The 9541-nt window shown below is 32.8% G+C and overlaps 1 long non-coding RNA gene across 1 annotated transcript; it reads right to left on the reverse strand.

Annotated features, from left to right (window-relative positions):
- Window positions 1-1303: 1303 nt before the first annotated feature.
- On the reverse strand, window positions 1304-1844 carry LOC130466220 (uncharacterized). The gene is made up of 2 exons (XR_008926230.1): window positions 1703-1844; window positions 1304-1627 (listed from the first exon to the last, which is right to left on the reverse strand). It is a non-coding gene; the product is annotated as an uncharacterized lncRNA (long non-coding RNA).
- Window positions 1845-9541: the final 7697 nt, after the last annotated feature.

Consider the following 9541-nt stretch of genomic DNA (forward strand, 5'->3'; position numbering starts at 1 on the left):
TAAAGTTAGATTATGTTTGATTAAAGTTAGAACATGTTTAAATAAAGTTTGAATATGCTTGAATAAATTTAGAACACTGTTGAATAAGTTTTGAACATGCTTGAATAAATTTATAACATGCTTGAATAAAGTTAGAACATGCTTATATAAATTTTGAAACACGGTTGAATAAAGCTAGAACATGCTGAAAGATTGAATAAATTTAGAACATGCTTGAATAAATTTAGAACATGTTTGAATGGATTTAGAACATGCTTGAATAAATTTAGAACATGTTTGAATGGATTTAGAACACGCTTGAATAAATTTAGAACATGTTTGAATGGATTTAGAACATGCTTGAATAAATTTAGAACATGTTTAATAATTTTAAAACATGCTTGAATTAATTTAGAACATGTTAAATAATTTTAGAGCATGCTTGAATTAATTTAGAACATGAGCCTGAAATTTTAGAACATGTATATATGTATATGGGTTGACTAGGTTCTCATGTTCTAAATTTAGAACATTCTTGAATAAATTTAGAACATACTTGAATAAATTTAGAACATGGTTGAACAAATTTAGAACATCGTTGAATAAATTAGAACAGGGTTGAACAAATTTAGAACATCAATGAATAAATTTAGAACATGCTTGAATAAATTTAGAACATGCTTGAATAAATTTAGTACATGAGTTTGAAAATTTAGAACATGATTGAATAGTTTTAGAACGTGCTTGAATTAATTTAGAACATGAGCTTAAAAATTTAGAACATGATTGAATAAAATTAAAACATGCTTGAACAAAAATAAAAAATGGTTGAATAAATTTAGAACATGAGCTTGAAAATTTAGAACATAGTTGAATAAATTTAGAACATAGTTAAACAAATTTAGAACATGGTTGAACAAATTTAGAACATGGTTGTACAAATTTAGAACATGGTTGAACAAATTTATTACATGGTTGAACAAATTTAGAACATGTTTGAACAAATTTAGAACATGGAGAGTGTAAAAGTGTTCTTACCGTAAGAAGTGTTCTTACCTAAGGAGGTGTTCTTACCGGATCCCTCCCCTATATATATATATTTTATTTCTCACAACAATATAATTTTTTATATATACTTAAAAATGGACTAACTGCTACTACCAACGGTACAACCCAGTATCCAAAAATTAATCAACCTTATTATCATTATAGGGAATAAAAATTGGAAAGGATATAAATTAAACAGATAAATTTAACCACTGCTACTGAGATTGAGTTTATGCTTCTTTCATGATTGGACGGGAGGTGCAAACATCAAATCAAGTTGTCCTCACATCAAATTATCCTTTATTCAGTGTTTTGCTTATGATGGGAATATCAAAAGTAACAATAACCATGATAATGTAACAACTCTATACTCTGATAGAAATTCTCGATCCAGAATTTTACAATTTCAGATGAAGATCAATTGATTAATACTTGCATACATTAAAATTAGAAGATCGCAACATGAATTACCCATCGGAGAAGATGCAACGAGCACTGGTGACTGTGGCCGGATCGACGGTGGCTAGATAGTAGTCGCTAGTAATGGTGGGCGACTGCACCTTCCTATATCTTCTTTCTCTTTTGTATTTAGGGTTAGAAACTTGGGTGATATGGATTTTGAATCTTAGGAAATAGGTGGGTATGAAATTACATAGGTGTGATAAGGAGATAGAACCCCTTTAGTATGACATTCCATTCCAAAAAAGCCCAACCAAACAATAAAATGGATGGAATGAAATGCAACCTCATTCCACCCATTCCCAATGGCTGAACCAAACGACCCCTAATAGTTTATGGTGGAAAGGATTACATGGTAGTTTTTTAATAAAATATTGACGATGACTTTTTATAAATAATATTTTTAACAAGATATAAAAGGTTAGTTAATTAAGACCTTTCCAATTTTACACAAAAGACAATAATTTATGCATTTAGAAACTACGTTATCGAGTTATTTTTTTGAATTTTCTTTTTATAAATGAATTAAAGCACGTTAATAATTTCATTAATTGTCAATATTTTCAAACCAACCACCGAGGAATCGATATGATGTTCATTTTTCAAGTTTTATTCACTAAGTTTAGCAAAAATAAGGGTTGTACTTCCAAGTACAATTTCTTGTTGGGTATGTTACGTTGTATGGGTGAAAAGTCAAAGCCAAAGGTTTGCTCAAGCTCCTCTCTTGTGTCTGTAAAAGTCAAAGATTCTAAAGCTAGACATCTTGCATTAGTTAAAATTACAAATAAAATATGTTTTTATAAACTTTAATAAGTTCACATAAGTTAAAATTAGGTGAATTGATAAATGAAATAAATAAATAATGTATATTTATTCTATTTTTACCTTCAATAAAAAGATAACTTACCTTTATTCTCTCAAGTTTATTCTTTTACAATCAGATTCAATAAGTTCAAATAAGTTCAGAAGATTTCGCCATTTCGGTTAAAGAAAATACACCGTGGTAGGTATTTACAATCTACAATAATAGATCTGGAGTATGTTTAATTTGCACGCTGAATTTGTGATCACAATTCACAAGTGAAATGATTCTCCCCTTTCTTCCTGCCAACCAAGCAGGATAGTGCAATTAAGGGAAGTGAGGAAGCATGGGATATAGTTATGGGAGGTTGGACAAACCGTTGGACGTACAGCTCATTTCCTACAAAACTAAATAACTAATGCTGCAACTCGCACGTTGTCAAGTCCCAGTTTTAAATTCCAAGTCAATCAGATCAAATTTATAATTCACCACATAAAATAAATTATTCAGGAAACAAAATTCTGCAACCTTATTTTTAAACTTCATTATTATTATTATTATTATTATTATTATTATTATTATTATTATTATTATTATTGAGATGAATATGCATGTGAGTTGACACTAATGGTCTATTCGTCTCACGTGAAAGAAGGAGAGTCAAAATGACTAATCTACATTACAAGAAAAACTCTCGTTAACGACGATAAATCTGGTCGAAAAAATTCCATTTTGATAGTATAACGTTATTTACAACGGAAAAAAATTGTGTAACTAGGTTTACATGTTGTCATTCTCTTCTCCAACATGAACTTGTAATTGGCCCCATGAGATTTATTTATATCATCATTACACTCTTCATTTTGCTCTTTCCTTTGCATTTCATGCATGGCTGATGGCCCCAACATAGTGAATGGTTGCATGCAGCACCACACGATTCCGTACTAGTACTTCACCTTATCAACTTATCATCATAAATTCATAATAATAAACATAGTAACTGTTTGGGCTCCCAATTGATATTCAATTGGGCCACTAAGTCCAAAGCCCAATGGCTCTAAACAACAGCATCAAACCTACCATTATGGCTATTCAGCCATCCATTAAGGCCCAAGGCCCAATAGCAATAAATGACTTATGGGCATTTATTATGCAAACACTATAAATAAGCCGCCAAGGCTCACACCTCAAGGTACGTCCAATTTATCGCCTTAAGACTACTCTTCTAGATAACTTCTCTCTAGAATCCGAGGTTCTTACTTAGGCATCGGAGGGGCTTTCCTCGGAAACACCCCCGAGGCTAGTGACTTTGCTCTTGTGCAGGTGAATTCGGACTCAACTCATTCAATCAAGCAAGATCTTCAACACACACGAAAGGACCTTCATTAGAAGCCCATTGTTTCCATCTTTACAACACCGGAACAGTAACTTTACTCCTTTGTAAGGGCATATGGCCCGGGCGAGTAATGAATAATTAATCAGTGACGGATTTAAGAAAAATAAAAGCTTGTGAATATTGTAATCACATCAATTAGAAGATTCGAAGATCCGATTCAAATTAAGGGGAGATAATTGATATGATAACGACTCACAACTTGTCAGCTAATTAGCTTCATTTGCCTCTAGTACTAATACCAAAACTCGGAGTTTAATAGGATGCAACTATATCTGTGACTTTTGAGAGCTAGCTAGCTATCTATTAATAAAATCAAAGGTTCATTTCATAGTTACTTGTACGCAACTAAAGAAGATTTATGTTGTAAAATTAAATATGCATAAAACACATGCATTAATTTATTTTATATTTTCATGCATCAAACTTGCCATGATGGCTTATAAAAGCTATTGATTTTTGAAAGTGATATACGGAGTACTTAGTTTTTTATTTCATTTGGAAAACAAATTACGGGCAATATTATGCAGTTAATATCGAAATACATAATTTTTTTTAAAAAAATAATTGTACATAACTTTTGTTACTTCGTTTATTACTTATAAATTATACATAGTACATTATAAATAATTTTCTTACTGCATCAGAAAATGTGATTAACTTATATGTATCCTATAAGGGAACGTTTGAAGCGGCGTAAATAGTGATAGTTTTCCAATTCACCCTATGAGAATGTTGAGATGTTGATATGATATTCATATACAGTGACTAAATTGCCCACCACGTACGTACCAAATTGAAGGCTAGGGCGATACTCCTACTATAATTTCATAAAAATATATAATATATAATATATAATATAAAATATAGAAAAATTCAAAGACAGAACAGTAAATAGGATCTTTGTAGATTTCTTAAATGCACACGAATTCATCATCATTTCAGTGGCCTTCAGTGTTTTCCTGTTGCCCAGTTCTAATGATCAAAAGATATTTCAATAAGATCGAGAAAGTACTCGATCTCATGTTTATTTTTTTAAATCTACGTACCCACTCCGAGTTTCTTCATCGTCCGGTCACTGGTGATACTTTTGCTTGTAGAAACCTAGTGGTAAAAGTTTGGCCCTCAAGGTTATGGGATCAAATCCCATTAGGGGCTCTTTAAAGGTGAGAATCTCCCCTATAAAATCCCCCTTATTTCCAATGAGTTTGACCTTTTCAACTAACTACTTACAACACAATCAATTTCAAATCGAAAGAGTACGCACTTCGGCCACTGTCAACGTAATTTATAAGCGGGTGCAACATTTTAAGTTAATTACTTTGTGCTTATTACTAAAATACACGGACTACTCTGTAGTACACTTAAGCACTATTGTCCTTATTTCAGCTTAATTCGTACTCCTTCCGTTTCTTAAAGTTCTTCTCATTTCCTTCGGGCACACTTATCAATGCAAATTTTGTATCGTTTATCTCTAATTACATGTCACTCCCTCTGTTCCTTAATACTCGTCATGCTTTCTTTATAAAATTGTCCCTTAATAGTCACCCCGTTTCTATAAATGATATACTTTTTTACAGAGGGATCAGTATTATTGAAATATATGGAGTAAGTATTCCAAAAAATGGCAGGTGTGGACAGTAATCCAGAAAGGTGAGATTCAACCTTAGGTAGAACAGAAACAAAAGGTTAGAGGTCCATCCATAAAGATTAAAGATACATTGAAAGCTACAGATGAAATACGGAGTACTGCCAACTGCTTCTACTCTGTCTAAATTTCAGTAAATCCCCCCTTCCCTATTTTAGAGCCTATTTCTTTGACAATACTCGTAGACAAGCAGGAATCACACATACAAGATATACCTGCATTTGATTTTAATTTAAAAAGAATTTATTTTCTGGGTCTAGATAAATTCTGTGTTCTGTATATTCTGATAATTGCTACTACTTGTTGCTCTAAATTCCTACACCAGACAATCTATACAGTTGATAATATAACAATCTTTAACCCTCGACGTACCTTTCCCATAAAATCATATCGACATTACCCTGCATGTACATTAGATTTACCCAGTCCGGCCAACATCATCTCTTAAACGACTCAGAAACTCCTGCATACCCATCTTTTGTTTCTAAGATGTATGAAATTCAAACTCCAATGATATCTCCACCCGGGGGGTTGAATATATAATATTTTATCGAACAAGTTTTGAGTAGACCTGGTTATTGGACAGGGTACTCCAATGGATATAGGGTTAGAGTCAAGTTAATAGGGCTTTTATTAGACAAAGTTTTTATTGGACAGGGTCTTTATTGAACAGGACTATTATAGGGTCAAACTTATACCGCAATAATTTTGAAAACTAAAATAGTAATGATACAAAAAATTATAGTATTCACTTGTACTTGCACACGGCTCTTTTGTTTTTCATTTTTCATTGATCGTTGATTGACCCGCCCACTAACGATCCGCTATTGACTCGCGATCCTCTTTTGACCCGCCTATTACCGACCAGCTAAAAATGACCCTTTCAATACCCGACTCACACCGATCCTGATCCGACCCGTCCAATAACCAGGTTTAGTCTTGAGTGAAACTTTCTCACTGAAACTGCACTTATCTAAGATTATATATATATGCTTGGAAATTATGACATGTAAGTATGTAACTATTTCCTTTTATTTATAATATTGGCCTTGTTTGGTTAATAGCGGATTGAATAGCTTTTAGCGGATTAGAGCACTATTAGAAGTTTGACCACTTCAATCCGCTAAATCACGTGTTTGGTTGTAAACGGATTTTAATAGTGGTTTGATTCCAAAACTCTAATTTCAAAAAAGCTGCATATATATATGAGCTTTTACACTTAGAGGATTGTTGAATGAACACTAAAAGACAACTTTGCCCCCAACCTTTATATATTATGTTCCTCAGCCCTCACCTATGATGTTTTCCTTCCATAAGCAGGATTTAAGCTGCAACTTTTTTTGGTTGCAAATTACATGCAAGTTGCAATTAATTAGACATACTACAATAAAAAAAAAGTCCAACAGAAGGTTGTAAAAACTTTTTTTTAAAAAAAGAAAAAGAAAAATGCCCACCTAGAAAATGAAAAATGCGAAATTAATTTAATGTGAATTAATTATTAGGGAGTGTAAAATTAATATAGTTAATTATTAGGGAGTGTAAAATTAATCTAGTTTGTATTGACCACTTGTTTATTCGATGGTCGTTATTGGTTTAGTGGGTGGGGAGGGTATGTTTAGTTTGACAAAACTTAAGTAAATATTACAAAGTTTTTGTTTTTCGGTTAATTGCGTAAAACTAAAATTATAAAGTGCTCAAAATAAGTAGTACTTGTTGGTACATATAATAAACTCATTATATACATCTGCTTTATTTTAATAAAATCCAACAACTAATTAGGACAAGGTTTTTTTTGGTTATTTACACAATCAAACAGCTAACATGAATCAGTTATTTACCAAACACTTTTATAAAATCAGCTAGTCAAATCAGTTAATAAAAAACAGCTAGTCAAAACTGCTAATATAACCCACTACAGCTAACAGCTAACCGCTGATTGTTAAACAGGGCCAATGTTAAATCACCTGAATCAGTCGCAGTTACATCAAGTTACTGGTCTACTTAATCCATGAGTCTTGGGCTGCTGCTGGGCCCATCCCAGAAAAACCCCGTTCAGGTCTTAATGCATGTACCTTATCATTAGCCAAGGAAAAATGCTTCTAGCTGGATGCTTTACCAGCTATCAAGTAATGATCGAAATGATGTACATCAGTACATCTGTACATGTCCCTAGATATGTACTCCTCTTCTCCGTATGAATTACGGAGTATATATGTCCCGTAGGAGGATTTATGATGTTTTGTAATTAAAGGTTTGTTATATTCACTTGATTTTCACTTATTTTTTCTGAATTTATTTTATTGGAACTTATTAGAACTTATTTTAGTTATAAATTGTACTTGGTCAGTCCTACTTTTATAGAATTGTCTAAGCTTATTTTTCTTAAAATAAGTGAAAAATAAGGTGAACAGAATAGAGTCTAAGGAGACACTCTTACATGCCAAGGGATTAATTAAAGGTCAGAATCTTGATTTACTTGCCAAAGACGAGACTTGATACCAGGACCTTCTACATGATATATCTAGGGACATTACTACATCTACTCACTTGATAGATAATTCATAATTTATAGAACATTACAAAATAATTATTAAAGGTGATGTGGATTCCACCGCCACTACTCTCTATTAGTGATGACTAGTTTACCCGATGAATAAACATAGTTAATTTTTTCCTTTGTCTAGTGGCAACTAAACTAGAAAATACGTACTCCGTACAAGAAAAGGGGGGAAATATATGACATGCATCCATGAATATTTAAATGAGACCCATTTGCAACAATATTTTCAAGAATAAAAAGGAGTCCCATTTGCAATATGTGTAAATTAAATGAAATCAGAAACTAGTGCATACAAGATAATTATTCTTGCTTTCTTTTTGTTAGACGATCAACTTTCTCTTTATTATTAAAGGGATGGAGGAGATAAACTGATCTAGCCTTAGCTTCTCGTTATAAAGATGGATCACTTCTTACGGCTTATAAAACACTACACTTCCCTTTCTTTTTCAAGTCTTACTAGTATGTCCTTAATATATTGATGTGGCAGACAAAGGGTATGTGGCCTGATAAATTGATAATATGACAACTAATTTCAGCTAACTATTTGATATCACATTGTTTATCTCAATGAACAATGTGATTTCAATTCAAAGGAACTATATCTTATTAGCTTATTCATCAAGTGACTTATAAATTAAGGCCGTAATTAACGAAACTAAAAATATATGTTTACATGATAATTAATTTCGAACAAAAGAAGATAATGTTGGGAGATAATGTTGGAAGATCTCATTGGGAAACTCAAAGAAAAAAATGTAAAATAAGAGAATCCCGCATTGGAAAAACTCATCATATTCTCTTTGTTTATTAATTGGGGTGTGGGTGTAACTCTCGTTTCATAAAGTGTGTGAGTGGTATGGGTGAACACAACACATGCGCGTCGGGCCGGGCTTGGGCCTTGGGAATGCGGTTCGCGGGCGTGGGGTGAGTTTTGTGGGTCTTACCTATTCTTTTTGGTACCAGACTGTTTTGGTTAAGTCCTTGTTACGAGAACCTGTATTGATTACGTAACTGTGGGATTAATTAACCTTAATGATGTCCATTACAACATTAATATATTATTTATGTCCGTTTTTTGGTCGTTACAATTTTCATTGTTCCAGTTGTTTATGACTGTTGCTCTCCTCAATTCTGATTACTTAATCAAAATTTCGGTATAATCAAGCACATTTCCAGAAAAATACAAACACACATTCTTTCACGGTTTTGGGCATGTGTTCTGATCGACTCCATCCGATTTTGTGAGTGCACACAAAGTCGGCGTTGCGCTAATCCTGAAGGGTGACCGCATTCTGTTCTACTAATTCAGGAGGTAGCGTGGAATCGTCTTTTAGGACAATGAGTGTCTACGACGTAACAATTATTTATCCACCACTTAGTTCATCAACCAGATAAGTTTGTTCTAACTTCGTATTATCACAACAGATAATACGAGTAATAAATGATGGGTGAAACTATGAAAGTGATCGAAGTAGCAGGTATAAGGAAATGGTGCATAATGGAGTACAATAAATGTAGAATGGAGTAACAAGTTACAAACAAAGATGGGCATCGCACTTACCCCAAGAAGATTAAAAACAAATCAACTGGATCCCCCACCCCACCCTAGCTACTCCCCTCTCTTCATAATTCAATAATTCATACTCTATCTTA

The sequence above is a fragment of the Spinacia oleracea genome, chromosome 1 (genome assembly GCF_020520425.1).
Source record: "Spinacia oleracea cultivar Varoflay chromosome 1, BTI_SOV_V1, whole genome shotgun sequence".
NCBI lineage: Eukaryota > Viridiplantae > Streptophyta > Magnoliopsida > Caryophyllales > Amaranthaceae > Spinacia > Spinacia oleracea.